Genomic DNA, 20,558 nt, shown 5'->3' on the forward strand with positions numbered 1-20,558 from the left:
CTTTTAAAAAAGGTTCGCGAAGGCACCGGAGTGTGACGTGAAAACACTACCACACGGGAGCACTTGTGGGATGGGCCCTGGTCCAAGGAAGTAAATAAGCCGTCTAGCTGTTGTTTGAATTGTAAATTACAGCAAGAATCGGGGATCAGTGAGCCCCTCTGGGCCCTGGTGACACTGCACCTGCTACACCAGTTGAAGAAACCTGACCTCCTGCCTTCAAAGACCGACCCGCAGATCGCCAGTGCAAAAACCCTCACTTTAGGCTGCCTTACTTTTTTTCCCGTGTTTTTCCACGTTCCGGGCACAGCTGTTTTCCATCTGTCAGCCGCATAACGACCTCACTGGTTAATCGATATTGTTCAGCGTGTCGCTGCGGACGACCAGTAAAGAGGAATAATTTGAAATAAAAGTACCCCGAAGATAGCATCCGACTGTGTGGCAGTCTTGTGGTGTGGTAAGGCTGCGGATTTAACAAAGACGTCTTGTCTAGTGGAGCTACCGTGGCTGACACTGGCAATGCGGTGATCTATCGGTTCCTCGTCACACAGCCTCCGCTCCAAATAATCTATTAAAAAGAGCGATGGCACTGAAGCGGAGCAGTCACGTGCCAGGCAATCTGTTATATTTAATTTTCTGCACGTTGTGTGACAGAATTAACCCAAATGGCATAACATCAAGACATGCCGCTTTTTGAACTAGGGCACGTGCCGGTATTATGTGCGATAAAAAGACACGTAAAAGATAAGACACCTTATTCTATCAGATAAACAACATAGTATAAGTCATAATTATGTTTATACTGTGTACTCGAGGGAACTTTGCCATTCAGCAAGGCGAATCTCGCTCCCACCCTTCAACTCAACTAGCACGGCGAGTGCATGTAAAAGGCAGTCAGAAGCAAACACACGCACACACAAACACCCCCATATTCGCATGCACACACACGTGCACACACGCGCACGCACAGACACAGGAAAACACACGCACACGTAGCAGAACATACAGACACATGCATTCGCGAGTTTTCGTTTACGCACAGGAACGCACTCAAGCGAGCATACAACATGCACGCACACGCGTGTTCGTGAACATGCATAATGCAGACAACCCATTTGGTAGTACAACTATGATGTGCTTTTGAGGCATGCTAGCACTCACATAACTTGTCTGCTATACGGAACGTAATTTATAAATATTGTGTGACTGTGAGTGCGTGTGTGAGCATACATTATCTAACCAGTTTTCAAAGCACTACATAAAGGCGTCTATTTAACGGCTTTTATTGGTTTTGTTTGAGTGCAGCGATTTATTAAATTCGAATTCTTGTAACCGAAAAACGTTTGAGAATTTTGAGGGTAGGTCGCGCGCAGACGTCGAAGGAAGTTTCCTAATGTATGGTGACCCTGGGTATAGCCACGGGGAAGTGTCCGTGAGCTGATGCTAGCCCTGGAGACCGTTTCAGACCACAGAAGTAGAATAAAGTGTTCAATACGAAAAGAGTCAGAGCCCTCCGGATCCACCTGTTACTGCCTCCCCCTCCCAGACTTACCCCGTCACATCGCTCGCTCCGCTCCAGCTGCTGTAGCTCCCGCACTATGAGCTTGAGAAGGGTGGTCGTTCTGGGCTGGAGGTGCTCTCACACTGCGACTCTCTGGAGCTCAGGCAGGGGTGGTCCTCCCGGACTGGAGATGCTCCGCACTGTGTCTTTGTGGAGCTGAGGCAGCGCTGGTCCTCCTGTGCTGAGGAGAGCTTCCGGGCTGCAGTACTTGGCTTTGCCGGCAGAGGGGAGAGCTTGGCTAAATCGGCTTCCCTGACAGTGCAAGACCAGGCGGCCCGGCGGAAGAGAGCGAGAGGAGGGGAAGACTCTGCCGCGGGCAACCTGGGGGCAGTGAACGGGGCCCTGGCACCTCTTCTTTCACGAGGTGTCAGTCTGGCAGAAAAAGCCCTGGGGTCTGCGGGGGTGGAGCAGATTTCTTCTCTGTCTGTCGTCCTCTTCAATGGCTTCCTCTGTTCGCAGTGTCTTGGGGTTGTTGCTCCACAAAGCTGCCCCTCGTCCTCCTTTGCGCCTACTGTGTGCTTCCTGCTCCCATGGGGGTTTCTTTGCTCACTGCCTCTCCCTGCGCCGCTCTCCCCGCCTGTATGCGCGCCTCTTTTTTGCCCCCTCTTTCTTGCTCTCAGTTCCCATTTATGAGGCAGCCCCTCATCACGTGTTAATATGATTCTGTGCTGGCACCGCACACGGACCACGAGAACAAGTGCGGGAGAGATGGCTGGAACATGCAGGGCGCCGGGAGGCGGCAGCCGTCGCACGCAGTCACTCACACACACACACAGTCACTGGCACATGCTGCCACCGATGCTGCTGAGGGTTGAGGCATCTCGTGTGCCCCCGACAGCAGACTGATGCCGCATCATTAGTGCATGGGCACCCACGCCGTAATCCAGCCCTCCTTGCACCGACAGACCATCACTGCCCCCTTTTTCTGATCACCTGTAACACAACTAACACACCCTTGCCAAGGAAGTTATGGGTGGCCTTTGAGATCAAATGTGTCCTTCCTCCCATCCCATAAAAGTATTCTGACGCACACGAAACACCCCAGATGGCAGCAAATTCTACTTGCACGTGCGTTTACTCACCATTACAGTCAGTCACTCAGTTTATAAGGTGAGGTCAGCTCTTTGTGAGTGAGGCAGCCTCTCCAATGTCTAGACCTGCAGTGTTTTCACAGAGACCGCCCCATTTTCCCAATTGACACCCCACCACTTCCTGAAATCTCGATATCAGAAACAGACCGCCAGGGTGCGCTGAGACTTAATGCCCCGGCACCAAAGGAGAGCGATGCAGGGAGGTTAAGCAGGCACCTACAGACAGCAGGTGAATTTCCACATCCATCACGCTTGCATTTCCGCAGGTATCACGCTTGGGTTCGTTTACCAGCCATCAATCAAACCAAGCTAGGAGGATTTAAGGGGCAGCCAAGTTCTTCATTCACTGGCTCACGCTCACAAATTAAACCCCATAAATAAACGTACCCCTCATGAAATATCATTTTCACCCTTAAGGCAAAATAATGAAAACAAGTACTCTCTGAGGCCTTCCCTGCAAGGCCTTTCACAGAGACTGCATGGCGCTCTGACTCATATTGTGTATGCTATAGTGGGAAGCCAGCGATGGTGTTGATGGGGTACGGCGCGCCTGGAGATCAGGTGCACGTGAAGCATTTTGTCTTCCACCTCTACCTTTTCAGCCTCAGAAATGCACAACAAATCAGATGCGTTTAACGTGGCTTTAACCGCATGTTATCGTGGTAATTCGGCCACAGTTGCTGACCTCGGAGCTATGGAACCAGATTCGAGTCTCGGCGTTGGATGAACATCCTGAGCAAATCGCTTAATCTCCCCGTGCCGACCAAAACTGAATGTATCCTTGTGTAGCATGACTGGTGCTCATGTAAACCCCCCCACCCAAAATATCTTGGGGTCGAGTGCGCGCTATGTAAAACCGTAAAAGAAAAATAAAGACGCACAATTCATATATCCGATATACGAAGTATATCCACGAAGCCTCGCCACAACTGTTCAACAGTGAGCAGTTACTGAGCTGCCTAGAAAAAGAGGGATATTCATCTCAGCAGGCCGAGAGCCTGGTGTTTTATCCTCATGCTAATTACAGTATCACCTGCTTTACGAGTGCAGGATAACCTCGGGGTTTTTCTCTGTCTGGAATAACAGCATCTGCGCACTCATGACTAGAGGAAAGAACCAGATTCTGCACCCCTCCCCTTTGAAAATGTTGGATAATTTATGACTTACTGAGTTAAAAAATCATTTTATGCAGTCTAGCTGCCAGAGAGGTATCTGTCACGCCCTAATGTGTCTTTGACATTTGAGCTCAAAGCACCGTGTCACATCATTACTGCTTCTTGGGTAGATAATGGAGGTGGAGAGCAGCTCGTGCTTGAAGGTAATTGCTGTCTGCTGTTTACGAGTACGACTTCTACTTTAATGATACGGGGGCAGTTACTGGCTAGAGTATAGTGGTTTCCTTACTACTGTGCCTACACTACACACAGGGAACAAGGGATTATGATCAACTAGAACACCTCTGTTAGACCAAAGGTCTCTAACACTGACTCTTTCTAAGACTTGTGATGACATAATAGCTGCCAATTTAAGGCATCGCTGGAAAAAAGAGCGGATGATTAAATCTAGGTATGCCATGCACTCATCAGTGCTGGGCGTTTCTGTGAAAAATAAGCATTGGCAACAGCAGTGGGCTTGATTTATAACCGAAAGTTCTAGGTCGCTGCTTCCATTAATTAAATCATTCATGTATCTGTCCATACACTATATCATCCATGCACTGGTAGTGCATGACCGCTGCTCAGATGTTTGAAGCGCGAAACGGCCAGAATATGAGAGGTGTTAAGAATGCTTCCAGTAGCATGTGACTGGTACTCTCTTAGGGGCAAGAGACTGTTGTTGGTATTAAGGGTGTCCTGCATTACCACCATAGGGGCTTTAACATTTCTCCTTGCGTTTCTATCAAGGACATTGCTGAAGACAATCTCTGCACGTACTCAGTGGGACAGTCTTCCACTTGAAACAATCCTGCAGCAATCCTCCATACAGCTTGTGAGCCTCGACGGTCTGCTTTCCCTAAAGAGGCTGCTCAAAGCTTTGGTGAGCATGAGTGACCTGGGCAGTCCAATTTTGTACTTTCAAGAACCCCAGCCCAGTGACTACTGACAGACTGCTCCCACTCACCAATCCCCAGCACGAATCACTGCCTCCAAAATTGTGTCTCATCCGGTCGTGATTAATCAAGAATCATTAACACCAATTAACAGATTAACCTGTTCCGCTGGATCCATTAGTGTTGGCAGACATTCAGGGGCAGATTTATGGAAAGTGGCGCTGCATCAAGTGCAGCGCCACTTTCCCTGAGCCCCTCAACACCCCTCTACCGCCACTATGTGTGCGCTGTTTTTAAAATATGGTGCACCATGGCATAGGGTACGGAGCAATAGCGTAATTGTTCATGACGCTATTGATGTACTCTGCAGGAGTAGTGCCAAAATATTGACGCTACTCCTGAAGAGCACATAGGGCCTCATTCTAAATGATGGAAGGCCCCCTTTAAAGCCTGCTCTTGAGCAGGCGTTAAAAGTGCAGTAAAAATGGTGTAAGGAAATCTCACAGATTTCCTTACACAATTTTTCCAACTCCCCTAACAGGGGAGGCCTAATGTAGCACAAAGGGTTACAGAGTGGCACAATGCATGCATTCTGCTGCCCTGTAAATAAGGCGCAGCGATTTTGGCCTCGTTGGGCCACATTAACTAAAAAACAGTGACAATAATGTGGCACAAGGTGGCACTAGGGCATTATAAGCATGACCCTCAATATCTGCTCTGGGACTCTGACTCTGGAATCGCATGATCAAGTCTGTAGAAGTTTGTAGCAATTGCTGTTTCTGGCTGATGCTAGTCTCAGTACACCAACCCCAGAGGATCTCTAAATCCCCTGCATGTGTACACACACAGTCTGCATGTTCAGCGAAGTGTCCTTTACACCTAGGGTGCATGCGGAGTGTAAATGCAAGCTGCAGGCCTGCCATCAGGCAGAATCGCTATAGTGTGCATTTGCAGAAAAGCACATAGTCACACATGCTCCAAAAAGCTGCATACTTAAGTAATAAGTAAAGCAGCATAACATGGCTTAACACCACAATAGCTACCATCACCATGTGGGAGAGTATGGCAGTGGCTAAAACAAAGTATAACATGATCACTGCAGAGGCAGAGGTCATGGTGCACAAGACAGCAGCTCAGCTGTTTGCTTTCTGCAACACTCACCACCTGCTGACTCCAGGCTCTGAGGTGTGATTACATTGGGATGTGGCAGCCGTCTTAGGGGTAAGGGATCCATAGAGCAAGATGAAGTGTTGTACCGCCTCTACTGCTGCTGGATTGATGTGTTAGTGTTCTGCCTTGAGTGGCGAATGCCACTGTAGCTGTTGAAGATTGCATGACACAACAAGGGAATGGGTGGCGGGGGGTGGCCTGAAGCAGGGGCTGTTTTTTCTAGCATAGTGAGCCGTAACGGTGCACCCTACACCACTGCTGTAAATGGTCAAATTATGTCTTGAAAACAGTATCTCTAACTTCAAGGGAGAGCATTGAAAGCAAGTCCACAGCACCACCATGAGAGTCAATTTGCACTTACTAATGCAATTTGCCTAATAGGATTCTTGGAACAAAAATGCAACTGAGATAAGGACATTTGTGAATATCTACCCAAAATGCATTCTGGGGCAGATAAATAGACAATATCATTTTGGTGTGGCAGGGAGCTAAACTCATGGGGGATGTCAATGTACTAAATGAGAATGAATACATCATTGAGCTAACTGGCAACATCACCCATGAATGCATAGTACATTAAGATACCAAATTTTATGTCAAAAGTGAATCCCTACGCTTATCAAGGACTCTAAGCTGAGAGGTTCTGTTAAGGAACTACTAAATCAAAACTGCACTGTCCTGTTCATTCGATAGTTGGCACAAAAGTGTATAAAATCATACCCAGCCTGTATCAGAGGAGCAGCAATACTCCTTATATGTGGTGTAGCACTCCAACTGACTCGCTCGTATGCCGACGAAAACAGCCGTTATATTCAGTGCATGGGTTGCTGCACAGGAAACACACCACTCTGGTTAACACACATGGCCCTAACAATGACAATCCTGATTTCTTCAATGAAATGTGGGTGAAGGTGCCGGACTTAGGGGCATATTTATACTCTGCTTGCGCCAGATTTGCATCATTTTTTTTAATGCAAATTCGGCGCAAACCTAACACCATATTTATACTTTGACACCCGAACCTGCAAACGCCAAAATTCCGCCATGTTCGTCATTTTCTGGATGCGTGAAACTGCCTTGCGTTAATTACATGCAAGGTAGGCGTTCCGGTCCAAAAAATGACTTAAACACCCGTGCGCCATATTTATCCAACCTTGCAAAAATGCCGCATGGCTGGGAGGCGGAGTCAGAAAATGGCGCACAGACCGATTTGGTAAAAAATTAACGCCTGGGTCAGGGGAGGCATTGAAATGGGGCAAACACACCAGTACTTATTGAAAACACACAGAAGCAACATCAGAGCTCAAAAAGGAAGACATGGAGGTGCTATTCATCCAGCATGCACGAAGACGCAGAGCATAGGACCAACAGCAGCAGCTTCCACCACACCAGCAGGGACCCCAAAGGCAACGCAGAAGGCAGGAGAGGATATTCATGAACAGGACAACCGTTCTGGGCCTCAGGGAACATGACATCATCCAGAGGTACAGACTAAACTGGCAAGCCATACAGCAGCTGCTGTGCCAAATTGAGCCACAGTTGGCACCCAGCTTGCAGACACCCCACACCATTCCACCAGAGACCAAGCTGCTAGCTGTCCTCCACATGTTGGCAAGTGGATCTTTTCAAATGATTGGTGCCCTGGTTGCCGGGATCTCACAGCCCTCAGTCTCTGCCTTCCTACTGAAGATACTGGATGCCATCATTTCCCTCACACCCGCCACATCAGCTTCCCCAACACACAGTGGAAGCAGCTGGAGACCAAACAAAGTATCCTGGGAGTGCACATGATTCATTCATCTTTCACCACTGCACCATCAATCAACACTTCCAGGATGGACGATATGGAAATGGCCTACTTGTTGGCAAGTACAGAAACCTAGTTATATACACACAGCACAGCAACCCCGTAGGACATACAACACATACACCACTACATGTACACATGGCCAGGAAGACACTGAGGTTTTGACACTGCCAGTCATGATTGATATCCTGCCCCAATTGGGATACACACCTATGGATAATTGACAGATGCAAATAACAACAGATGCCATGCCAGAGCCACAAGGGACCAATTTAAAACCACACAGTGACAATGACGTGGCCTTAACTGGCAGTACAACTTGGATGATGAATCTTACAATATCACATCAATAACACTCAATCACACACCCTTCCAACCAATACGTACTGTGTAAAGGGTGTGTAATGTGTTTCGCTGCAGGTCAAACACCATGACACACATAGCATTATGATGATGACTCTAATGAAGGTGACATGGAATCATTGAGGCAGTACCAACATCTCACATCACTCCGGGGGTGGCATTGCCTGCTACCAATAAGCAAGTGGACTGTGCTAAGAACACATATTGATGTGGCATTATTGCAAAGTGCACATTGCTACACATATGGATTGAGACAATTACACATATACACAACAGATGTACAGGCATATGGAACTTCTGACAATTAAACCTTTAACCCCACAACCAAGTTAGCCAGCTTACCTGGAGTAGGTTCAGTGGTGTAGGTACATGTTTGCACATGAGCCAACTCGGTGAGGGCATAAAAATAGGTTTGCCTAGAACTTGTCACACATGAGATACTTGTGCATTGTCAATTGTCAAAACGTCAGTGCTGCCAACTGATGGAGATGTGTTGTACATTGTAACCTAGCCAAATCAAAGGTCCACACTGTTGTTTTTCACATGCTATTACATATGTTGAATTGGATGGGATCTTCAGGCCACATAGTGCAACCGTGTTACCACCACTGTGGAATCGATTCTGTGTGTGGGAATATCTTGTCACCCCCAGTGAAGACACATGGACACCTTTTTCACATGACATAATGATTGTGAGTACACAATGTACTGCAAGTGTACACAAAAAAAACTGCTGATATCCGGTCAATCAGCCAAACACCAGTTTAATTATTGAAACAACCCAAACCTGAAAGAAAATCCTAGAAGCCTAGGATTTTACACAATAACACAAACACAGATGAGTCACAGACAACACAAGATAACAACTGCCATGCAAAGTGATAATCATGGTGCAAGCTCCATCAAACATTTTTCACTCATTTTCTCTTTCAGATGATCAGGGGTATGGGATCCAGCCATGGATCATGACCCCATTTGCCAACCCAAGCACAGCAGCAGAGCGTGCCTATAATGAAGCACATTGGTGGCCACATACCATAGTAGAGAGGACTTTTGGCATCCTGAAGTCAAGGTTCAGTTGCCTCGACATCACCGGAGGTAGCCTGTTATATTCACCGTAAAGGGTCTGCAAGATCATTTTGACCTGTGCCATCCTGCACAACATATGTGTAAGGAGGAACATTCCCCTCTATGAACCACACCCACAAATGCCTGAAGAGGAGGAAGAGGAGGATGTTGTCCATCAACATGAGGGGGACCATCCAAACACTGCAGCAGGATTGCGTCGGAGACAACACATTGTACAAAACTTCTTTTAACTCTAGTCACCATCAACACTGTCTTACCATATGTCATTAAACGCCTCATTTAATCATTAAATCATGGTCTGGGTAATTATTTATGCATCACATGATCCCTACGAATCACAATCAGAGTTTAGCCTCATGGAGCCTTGCAGTAATACATATTAGGATACTGAAAAAGCCACATCACATTTGATGGGTATGAATGTACACCCAACTTCACACACACAGTGTAAATGACATATATCATGTCCATTTACATTTGAAGGGCAATATCAGAGTAGCATAGCTATGGCACACATTTGTATTGCTTTACTCTTCAGAATATCAGAACTATGCACTTCAGGATAGTTTAAGGCACAATGTAAAGCAATCACTCTCAGACACCTTAGTGAGTAGAATAATCAAGTTTATTTAAGGGGCAAGTTCTCAGATGGCAAAACTAACCACACTAATATATATATATATATATATAAGGAGAATAACATGAAAATAATGGTGAGAATATAAGCACTCTGTGATATCATGAAGAATAGCATGAAAATAACTGCAAGAGTAAGTGCATATAACACACGCACACACAATATACTTCAATGCTTATAAATTGAAAGGCTTCACCGAAAAGAGATTCTGCATCCCTCGGCCGCACACCAAGCCAGGGAACCCAAATCGACTGGCACAGGGAGTCTCCTTCGGGACAATCAGTCCTCCTGGCATTGCGTCCAACCCAGAAGAGAGTTCCTAAACCAGTCCATCCAGGCTCCTGACCTTTATAGTATTTACTAACGCCCAGGAGTCTTTTCTAGAAAAAGACCCCCTCCTTTACAAATTGTGCAATCGGCGGCACCTTGTTCACCCTTGGAGACGTCTCCTCAGAACGGGCCAGGTTCCCAGGAGAGGGCTCCAAGGTGAAGTTTGCATTCCACATTACACAAGGGAGAGCGGATGGGAGCAAGGGGAAAAAAACCAAAACCGCACTCGGCTCCCACAAGAACACAATCACAAAAAAGGGGAGTGCGGGGTTGTATATAAAGTGGGGGGGTCAATAGTGTACTAGTTGTGACGCTAGACCACTCGTAGTCCTCAACTAGAGGTGAAAAATGGGTGGACTGTGTAGTTATGTTAGGTCTGGGGGGAAGGAGAGGAGCTGGGGAAAAACCACGGAAAGGAAAGTTTCCTTTACGGACTAGGTGGTCTCACACACTATATAGTGTCATGCTTCATCATATGACCACCTAGCCCCACCCAGGTAGGACAGTGCCACCTGGGCGGACTCAACCTCACTGTTAAAAGAACAGGAGGGAGTGCGTAAATTAATCTTATTCCTGGAGATAGGGATCCAGCTGTACTAGGGAAATAAAAACACCTACTCAGGTACCCGAGTAACTTTAATGGGGGTCCTGTGTGGTGTGGTTAAAAAGGATGGGGAACCAGTGTGAGAGCAATGACTCACAAGGTCACCTGTCTAAAATGGGGTAGCCGACATGTTTCTGCCCTTATGGTGGAGCTATGGAAAGTCTCTGGGCATTCATCAGGGCATTGGATCCCTGTAGTGATTCCTACTTAAACACTGCGAAAATAATCACAAATGGAAGGGAGGGCCTACCTTAACCAAGAAAATATCTGGGGAGGACCTAAAGAAGAAGGGGAGAAAACAGACCAAAACATAGTGAATAATAAAACACAGCACACCAATCCACACGTGTCAAAATTCATGCACGCCGCAGAAGTGCTGGTTGCAAAATTTTTTAAATCGCAATAGCATCGAGGTAGGTAATGCACGGTACGTGTGAGGATGGGAAGACAATTTCTTACCCTCACAGTTGAGGCTACTAGCCTCTGGTATCCTGGAGAGGGAGCGTCCCCTTATAGTAAGACTCTAAGGTTCCAGGGGAAAAAAGGGGAAAGGAACAGGAGAGAAAACCGATAATCATAAAGGTAATTAAAGGAATGCAGGGGAGGGGAAGAGAAGAAGAGAATGAGGAGAAAGGAAAACAAGGGAGAAAAAGAGGGTGACGGAGTAAAAAGAGAGGGGATCCAAGGCCAGAGGGAAAGCGGGAAAAAAGGAAATTAGAGGCAAAGATTATAGATCAAGATGGAGAGGAGGAGATAAAAAGGAAAAAGAACAAGAAGAAAAAAGAAGAAAGAAGAAAAAAGAAAAAAGAACGAAGAAAAAGAAGAAAAGGAAAAAAGGAAGATAGGAAAAAGGCGGAGAGGAAAAAGGGAAGGGAAAGGGAAGTAGGAAGATCAAATAAGAAAATAAAATAAAAAAATTAAATAAATCCAAGGGAACAGAGATGTCTTATCTGTGTCTCCACTACACAGGGATCCCGTCCCAGGGACCAGCAAGACAAAGTGAAACTGGCCCCTGAAAAGACAAACAACATCATCAATCTAAGCAACCGGAGTTTGAGCCAAACCGAAATTCTAGCATTAAACAAAGGTTTGAACTTTGTACCTACCCCGAAGGTTGATTTATTCAGAACTAGAACAGAACTAGCGGGCCTGTTCCGTAAGATCCGCCTAAAGACCTTCTTCCTTGGGAAGGAATATGATACTCCCACACAGAACACGGGACTACGTCCCAAATCTACTTTCTGTCCCCCGGCAGGGCAAATGCCCCCGGAGGTACTGGCCTTCGAAAAATCAGTATCCCTAAGAATCAATGGTCTCACAAAAGCTCCCAACAAAATATTCCACAATATGAGCCAAATCGAAATAGAGTCACTGAAGGGCCTCACAGCTGACCCCACCATCATTATAAAACCAGCAGATAAGGGTGGGGCTACAGTGATCCTCCCACAACAAATGTACAAAGACGAGTGTGAGCGACTACTAGGGAACACCAGACACTATAAACGTTTGGCACGCGATCCTACTACCGATGTTCAAGAAGAAATCACTTTCCTAGTATCTAAAGGGAAAGAAAACAACTGGATTACAGATCATGAGGCATCTTTCCTGATACAGACCAATCCGAAAATCCCGTACTTTTATATTTTACCAAAAGTACACAAAGAAAAGATTCCCCCCCCCGGACGACCCATAGTTTCCGGTCTAGGCTCAGCACTAGAGCCTTTGTCAAAATTTGTGGATTTCTTTCTACAACCACTAGTTAAAAGAATCCCGACCTATTTGAAGGACACCACCCATGTCCTCCTTTTACTGGATTCTATAACCTTTGACAAAACCAAGGAGCTCCTGATTACCCTTGACGTGGAGTCACTATACACCAATATTCCGCAAGAGGCTACCTTGGAAGTGATAAGTGACCTGCTGGAAACTCACATGAATGAATCCCAAACCCCTCCGGGTTTTATCCTGGACTTAGCACATCTCGCTCTCACCAGAAACTACTTTAAATTTGAGGATAGTTTCTTTTTACAGACACAGGGTACATCAATGGGCAGCACATTCGCCCCTAGTCTAGCATGTCTATACGTTGACCATTTTGAAAGACAAATTGTTTTGAATGAGGAGAACCCCTACCGTGACCAGATAAAACTCTGGAAACGATACATCGACGATGTACTTCTAATATGGACGGGAAGTAGGGCAGAAGCCCAGGCGTTTGCAGTTTGGCTTAACGGAGAAAACCCTTTCCTCACGTTCACAATGAACATAGGCGACAACAAGTTACCTTTCCTGGATTTACTTATCTATGAGAATGATGGAGGGTTAGCCACTGAGGTATACTACAAACCAACGGACTGTAATAATCTGTTACAATATCAGAGCTTCCACCCTCGAGCTCTAAGAGATAACCTTCCGGTTGGGCAGTTCCTACGGTTAAGACGAAACTGCTCTTCAGTGATTGACTATCGCAAACATGCAGACAAATTAACTGTGAAGTTACACACCAAAGACTATCCCCCACACCTAGTGAGCAGGGCTTTAAAAAGAGCACGCAATAACAATAGAGACCAGCTGCTACAGCCCCACGCACCAAAGTCAAGTTTGGACAAGATCGTTTGTGTGACCACATTTAATCCTTTATCTAATGAAATTCAAAAGATCATAAAAGACAATTGGAAAATCCTGACTTCAGGTGGCTTACCCTTTGATCCACCATTACACGCGTATAAGAGAGCAAGTAATATACGTGATATGGTGGTCCATACCAGACCAAAGGAGAAACGGCGACCCGCACAGACCACACTCTGGCAATTGGCCCCCCCTGCTGGTCACCACCCATGCGGCAACTGCAGTGTTTGCCCCTTTACCCAAAAATCCACCACCATCAACCTCAACCTTAGAACCCCTTGGGTGCAAAAATCATTTACCAATTGTAACAGTAAAAACGTAATCTACTTAATCAAATGCCCTTGCCCACTTCAGTACGTGGGGATGACCACAAGAAAAGTTAGCATCAGAATCTGTGAGCACAGGAGCACGATCAGGTGCAAACGAGATGCTACTAAACTTACCAGCCATTTCTTACAAAAAAATCATTCCCCAGACGACATGTCATGGACAGTCCTGGAACAATTTTCCCCCTCGACCACCAACATGTCTGAAAAACTTTTTAGGGCTGAGCAACGTTGGATTTGGAGGTTGCACACAGACACGGTTGGATTAAATGATGAGATACCGTGGTTCTCTCTGCAACCCTAGAACCCACTTGAAGTACTTTTTCTGCCCAGAATTTTCTGCCCATGGATTCTCTCTTTTCTTCTCTCTTCTTTCTCTCTTTATCTTTCTCATCTCTTGGTTGTTCCTTTCTCCTCCCCTTTTTCTGTTCCCTCCCCCATCCTTTCTTCTTCTGTTCCCCACCCCCCTCCCCTTCTTATTTTCAGTTACATCTTTGTTATGTTATTTTATTATATGTATAGAAATTTTTTTTTTTATATATATATTTGCCTTTTATCCCTTTATTTTTACTTTTATTTTTATTTTTATTTTTATTTTTATTTTTATCTTCATCTTTAATCTTTCCTTTTTTCAGCTCCATCCTCCTTTTCCCCCCCTGCCCTTGGTCTCTCCTCGTTCCCCCTCCCCTTCCTCTCTCCACTTCCCCTTTCTTTCATGTCTGTCTTTTTCCCTTCCCCCCCTTTTTTCCCCCCCCACCCACCCCTTTCCGCTTTTTTGTTCCCCTTTTCCCCCCCTTTTTTTCCCTTTTTTTCCCCCTTTTCCCCCCCGTTTTCAGTTTGCGCTCCCTGAGCGCACTAGGCCGCCCGAGAGCTCTGTTTTCCGGCGGCCTGCTCAGCTGGCGTTCCGCGTGTGCTGTTGGGAAACTACATTTCCCTACAGCACTCGCGGGGCGAGCGTCGCCGCCGACGGCGGAGTTCAGGCTGACGCGCCCTCATCCCGGCCTTTCCTCTCACGGAGACAAGGCTGTTTTCCCCCCGGCGCACGTCCGAGGGGATTTTCATGGGTTCCGGCCCCCGGCACTCTAATAGCCATTAAGGGCCACTTCGGGCTTGACCATATTAGGAGGTATAACTCCGGACTTCCGGCCCGCCCCCCTGGGCCGCGACGGTGATTCACATCAGCTGCCTCTTGTCCTAATTAAGGCCACTATATCTACCCCTCTCCACCAGACCATTGTATCCAAGCGGTCCTGAATGAGAGGTCGGTATAGGCGCACAGAGAGCGCCCACCTTTGATGCAGTGAGTCAGACAGCGTGGGAGACACAGATAAGACATCTCTGTTCCCTTGGATTTATTTAATTTTTTAATTTTATTTTCTTATTTGATCTTCCTACTTCCCTTTCCCTTCCCTTTTTCCTCTCCGCCTTTTTCCTATCTTCCTTTTTTCCTTTTCTTCTTTTTCTTCGTTCTTTTTTCTTTTTTCTTCTTTCTTCTTTTTTCTTCTTGTTCTTTTTCCTTTTTATCTCCTCCTCTCCATCTTGATCTATAATCTTTGCCTCTAATTTCCTTTTTTCCCGCTTTCCCTCTGGCCTTGGATCCCCTCTCTTTTTACTCCGTCACCCTCTTTTTCTCCCTTGTTTTCCTTTCTCCTCATTCTCTTCTTCTCTTCCCCTCCCCTGCATTCCTTTAATTACCTTTATGATTATCGGTTTTCTCTCCTGTTCCTTTCCCCTTTTTTCCCCTGGAACCTTAGAGTCTTACTATAAGGGGACGCTCCCTCTCCAGGATACCAGAGGCTAGTAGCCTCAACTGTGAGGGTAAGAAATTGTCTTCCCATCCTCACACGTACCGTGCATTACCTACCTCGATGCTATTGCGATTTAAACATTTTTGCAACCAGCACTTCTGCGGCGTTCATGAATTTTGACACGTGTGGATTGGTGTGCTGTGTTTTATTATTCACTATGTTTTGGTCTGTTTTCTCCCCTTCTTCTTTAGGTCCTCCCCAGATATTTTCTTGGTTAAGGTAGGCCCTCCCTTCCATTTGTGATTATTTTCGCAGTGTTTAAGTAGGAATCACTACAGGGATCCAATGCCCTGATGAATGCCCAGAGACTTTCCATAGCTCCACCATAAGGGCAGAAACATGTCGGCTACCCCATTTTAGACAGGTGACCTTGTGAGTCATTGCTCTCACACTGGTTCCCCATCCTTTTTAACCACACCACACAGGACCCCCATTAAAGTTACTCGGGTACCTGAGTAGGTGTTTTTATTTCCCTAGTACAGCTGGATCCCTATCTCCAGGAATAAGATTAATTTACGCACTCCCTCCTGTTCTTTTAACAGTGAGGTTGAGTCCGCCCAGGTGGCACTGTCCTACCTGGGTGGGGCTAGGTGGTCATATGATGAAGCATGACACTATATAGTGTGTGAGACCACCTAGTCCGTAAAGGAAACTTTCCTTTCCGTGGTTTTTCCCCAGCTCCTCTCCTTCCCCCCAGACCTAACATAACTACACAGTCCACCCATTTTTCACCTCTAGTTGAGGACTACGAGTGGTCTAGCGTCACAACTAGTACACTATTGACCCCCCCACTTTATATACAACCCCGCACTCCCCTTTTTTGTGATTGTGAAGTTTGCATTCCTCCTTGAGTACAGGCGCATCCCCCTGTTGTCCTAACTGATAGCTCGTGGAATGTAAATAGCGCCCTTTGTATCAGGCAGATGGAGCGAAGTTGAGCAGAAAAACACCCCACCCTGCAGCTTGCCGAAGCTTGTGGAAAAACACAGAACAGTGCCTTATGCACCGAACCAGACTCGACAAAATGGAGTCGTGAACCAAAATGGAAGCGAAGGCCAATGGAAGCAGAGGCCAATGGTCCACACCCTGCACCACTGTTTACCTTGCACGTAGTGCATGTAGCAATACAACATCCATGCTGGCAACATGGTTCATTGCAGCATATGGCACACAACTAAGACACCATCAATCATAAGTTAAAAAACTGCTTCGTACATGAGGCAGTGAATGTGCTATTGCATTGGTAACAGGAATGTATGACAAGACCCTTGACAGCAGTAAGTGTGACATCAGCTATCTCTGCAAGGAGCATGTGTGAGAAGAAGTCCATGTAAGCTGCAAATGGATAGCACGAGTGCCCCAGGTATGACAAGCATTGCTCACAAGACATGCCCTGTGCATGCCATCCCAGGTTTTAAGTCCTGCCACAGGCATGTATTCAGTCTCTCCCCACCCTTCTCTAGGGGGCCCTATAAATGGACTATTTGTACCCTGATAATCCTTCATCTACACACACCCAGACTCACATTCTGACGCCAGTGTGCTTCCCTGTTTAGTATGGCATGCCATAGTCCTAGTTCATCTGTCTGCATGGACGTCAGGTCCAAAAATGCACTGCCTCGTAGTCTGTAGGACCTGTAAACACCTGTCCATTGCTTCCCATGTGAAAGGTACTGTTGGTACCTTTGAACTTGATTCTCACCTACAGGACTTGTGAGAGACTGAAGCTGCACACACCTGTGAGCACTTCCATGCAGACCAGCCATTTGAACCTGCACTGCCATTGCTGCTGCCTGGAACTGCTTAGAAGCTGCCATTTTATGTATATCCTTGTTGTGCATTGCCGTATAAATCACTTGTGTAACACATCCCTTGGGTTATTGTGTAACATTGCAGCCCACAGCACAAATTCAGTTTTCATTTTCCACAGTGTTGTTCCAGCTTTTCCCAGTCAGAGTCTGCTCACTCTGCATTTGCCTTGTTCATGTTAGTTCCTGGCAGAGCCTGCATCCTATTAGCCTGATTGGTTCCTGTCTATGTGTTACCATAGAGGTTTCCTGTGGCTACATTTGTCTCATAGTTGCTTTCTATGCCCTCACTTTCCTCCTAGGGTATTGTGTCTGGTAGGTCTATGATGAATCCACAAATAGATTGTACAGTGTAATCAGTTTACTTATTGTATCATGGTCTGGGACATGTATTCAAATAGCCTAATCCCAGCCCCATCCCTTGTCTGGGTTTCATGTATGCATGAGTGACAAACAGTGACAGTGTGCTATGGCTGTATGCATGGATTGGGTATGGTGCCTCCAGCACCCCAAACTACGTTTGCTAATGTGCATGAAAGGACAAAACATGTTTGTGCCCTGACGGTCCACACAAAGATTCACATTGGCTGCAACCCAATGATGGTGCTTGCGTGGTGACTAGCTATGAGATTAATCAGCACAGAGGCACTGATGTTCCCTTTTTCAGTTGGAATTTTAGAGGCCACCCTGTGTTCAAATGTTGTGATGAAACCTGCCGGGTTCTATTTACTGATCCATTATGTTTGTGAGCACACCAAGGTTGCCCTGTTGTCAGTTTCATTAAACTTCTGCAGTGCCATAGCTGGACTATCCCTATGTGTGTTGTCGATTCATCTTTGGCTTTCGGTCAATTCTGCTTTGAAGGATACTCTGTTAATGCAGGGAATGGCTCCACAGACTCATGACTAGACCTGCACTTAACTGTGACAACATGGAGGCCAATAATGACACAGGGTACACATGGCCACACATGTGAACTGGACACCTTTGTGCAATTAACCACTGAAAGTATGTGAACACATGCAGCTTGGTCTGCTGGTCCTCCACTGCCACACAAGAAACATAGGTCATATATATGACTCAAACTGTGGAGTCACATAACATTTTTGGATTGGTTTTGGGACTCTGTATCACAAACACTGTACCTACATACCATTTTCAAATGCTTGACTCATGGGTAGTATGCAAACAAGTGACCAGGATGTGGTATCCAACATTCCAGTACATGTGATGGCTTACTCATTGCCATTATCAATCGTCTTCTATCTATCCTGTGCATAGTTTGTCATGGGAGATGTTTTGTCCCAAAAGTCAGGGAAGTTCACACATCATTAGATGCTACGTGTATGACAAACACATATCCTGACTCATTTCCACACTGAATAACATCTGATGGTTATCCACATTTACAACACATGCATACAAGCACATTAATGAAAGCACGTCTTGTGACGTTCACACAGAGGCCCAACAACATTTGAAATTGCCAATTCACAGACATTAACACACAGGCCATGAGTGAATGTATTAAGTTGCGTATCCTTGCTATCCTCTATTGACTCACAACCTGCTCAAACTGGGTAATACCAATTTTTATTCAAAATGTTTGGGTAGCTGTTGCGTCAGTGAAGAGTGCTTGTCCGGTACAACAACATGAGTATTATGGTTGGCAGTAGATTGGTCTGCCACATGTGCCGAAACACTGGAACACACAATGCAGGCACAAACAGCCTATCTCTGTACAGTTACAACTTTCATGTACATTAAAAATGAGAGAAATGACACAAACACAGTAAAAGACAGATATTTTGACACAAATGCGTAAAAAAAGACGCATATGCATCAAAATTTGCTGCATATGCGTTGAAAAATGATGCTCACAGCCATTATACATCCATTGGGCCCAAGCTGTAATTCCTACACTGTACCCCATGAAATTGGTTACCAATGAAAAATATTTGGAACTATACAGGGAGTGCAGAATTATTAGGCAAGTTGTATTTTTGAGGATTAATTTTATTATTGAACAACAACCATGTTCTCAATGAACCCAAAAAACTCATTAATATCAAAACTGAAAATTTTTGGAAGTAGTTTTTAGTTTGTTTTTAGTTTTAGCTATGTTAGGGGGATATCTGTGTGTGCAGGTGACTATCACTGTGCATAATTATTAGGCAACTTAACAAAAAAAAATATATACCCATTTCAATTATTTATCATTACCAGTGAAACCAATATAACATCTCAACATTCACAAATATACATTTCTGACATTCAAAAACAAAACAAAAACAAATCAGTGACCAATATAGCCACCTTTCTTTGCAAGGACACTCAAAAGCCTGCCATCCATGGATTCTGTCAGTGTTTTGATCTGTTCACCATCAACATTGCGTGCAGCAGCAACCACAGCCTCCCAGACACTGTTCAGAGAGGTGTACTGTTTTCCCTCCTTGTAAATCTCACATTTGATGATGGACCACAGGTTCTCAATGGGGTTCAGATCAGGTGAACAAGGAGGCCATTTCATTAGATTTCCTTCTTTTATACCCTTTCTTGCCAGCCACGCTGTGGAGTACTTGGACACGTGTGATGGAGCATTGTCCTGCATGAAAATCATGTTTTTCTTGAAGGATGCAGACTTCTTCCTGTACCACTGCTTGAAGAAGGTGTCTTCCAGGAACTGGCAGTAGGACTGGGAGTTGAGCTTGACTCCATCCTCAACCCGAAAAGGCCCCACAAGCTCATCTTTGATGATACCAGCCCAAACCAGTACTCCACCTCCACCTTGCTGGCGTCTGAGTCGGACTGGAGCTCTCTGCCCTTTACCAATCCAGCCACGGGCCCATCCATCTGGCCCATCAAGACTCACTCTCATTTCATCAGTCCATAAAACCTTAGAAAAATCAGTCTTGAGATATTTCTTGGACCAGTCTTGACGTTTCAGCTTGTGTGTCTTGTTCAGTGGTGGTCGTCTTTCAGCCTTTCTTACCTTGGCCATGTCTCTGAGTATTGCACACCTTGTGCTTTTGGGCACTCCAGTGATGTTGCAGCTCTGAAATATGGCCAAACTGGTGGCAAGTGGCATCGTGGCAGCTGCACGCTTGACTTTTCTCAGTTCATGGGCAGTTATTTTGCGCCTTGGTTTTTCCACACGCTTCTTGCGACCCTGTTGACTATTTTGAATGAAAAGCTTGATATTATTTTGGTCATGTTGGGTGGGCCACGCCTGGGGAGAATGGGTGAGGAGGAGCTCGGGGCATTTATTTGGCTGGTGTGCCACTTCCTT

At 45.8% G+C, this 20,558-nt stretch overlaps 1 protein-coding gene across 3 annotated transcripts in view; it reads right to left on the bottom strand.

Moving 5' to 3' along the window:
• CNR1 (cannabinoid receptor 1) overlaps nucleotides 1–2,472 on the bottom strand; it is a 177,604-nt gene extending 175,132 nt beyond the window's left edge. Inside the window, exon 1 of one of the 3 annotated variants that reach the window (XM_069235479.1) lies at nucleotides 1,550–2,472. The gene's annotated coding sequence lies outside the window, so the exon portion shown is untranslated. The remainder of the gene's footprint in view (nucleotides 1–1,549) is intronic. The other 2 variants (XM_069235477.1, XM_069235478.1) reach the window with 2 other exon arrangements.
• Between the last annotated feature and the right edge of the window lie 18,086 nt (nucleotides 2,473–20,558).

The sequence above is a fragment of the Pleurodeles waltl genome, chromosome 5 (assembly GCF_031143425.1).
Source record: "Pleurodeles waltl isolate 20211129_DDA chromosome 5, aPleWal1.hap1.20221129, whole genome shotgun sequence".
Classification (NCBI taxonomy): domain Eukaryota; kingdom Metazoa; phylum Chordata; class Amphibia; order Caudata; family Salamandridae; genus Pleurodeles; species Pleurodeles waltl.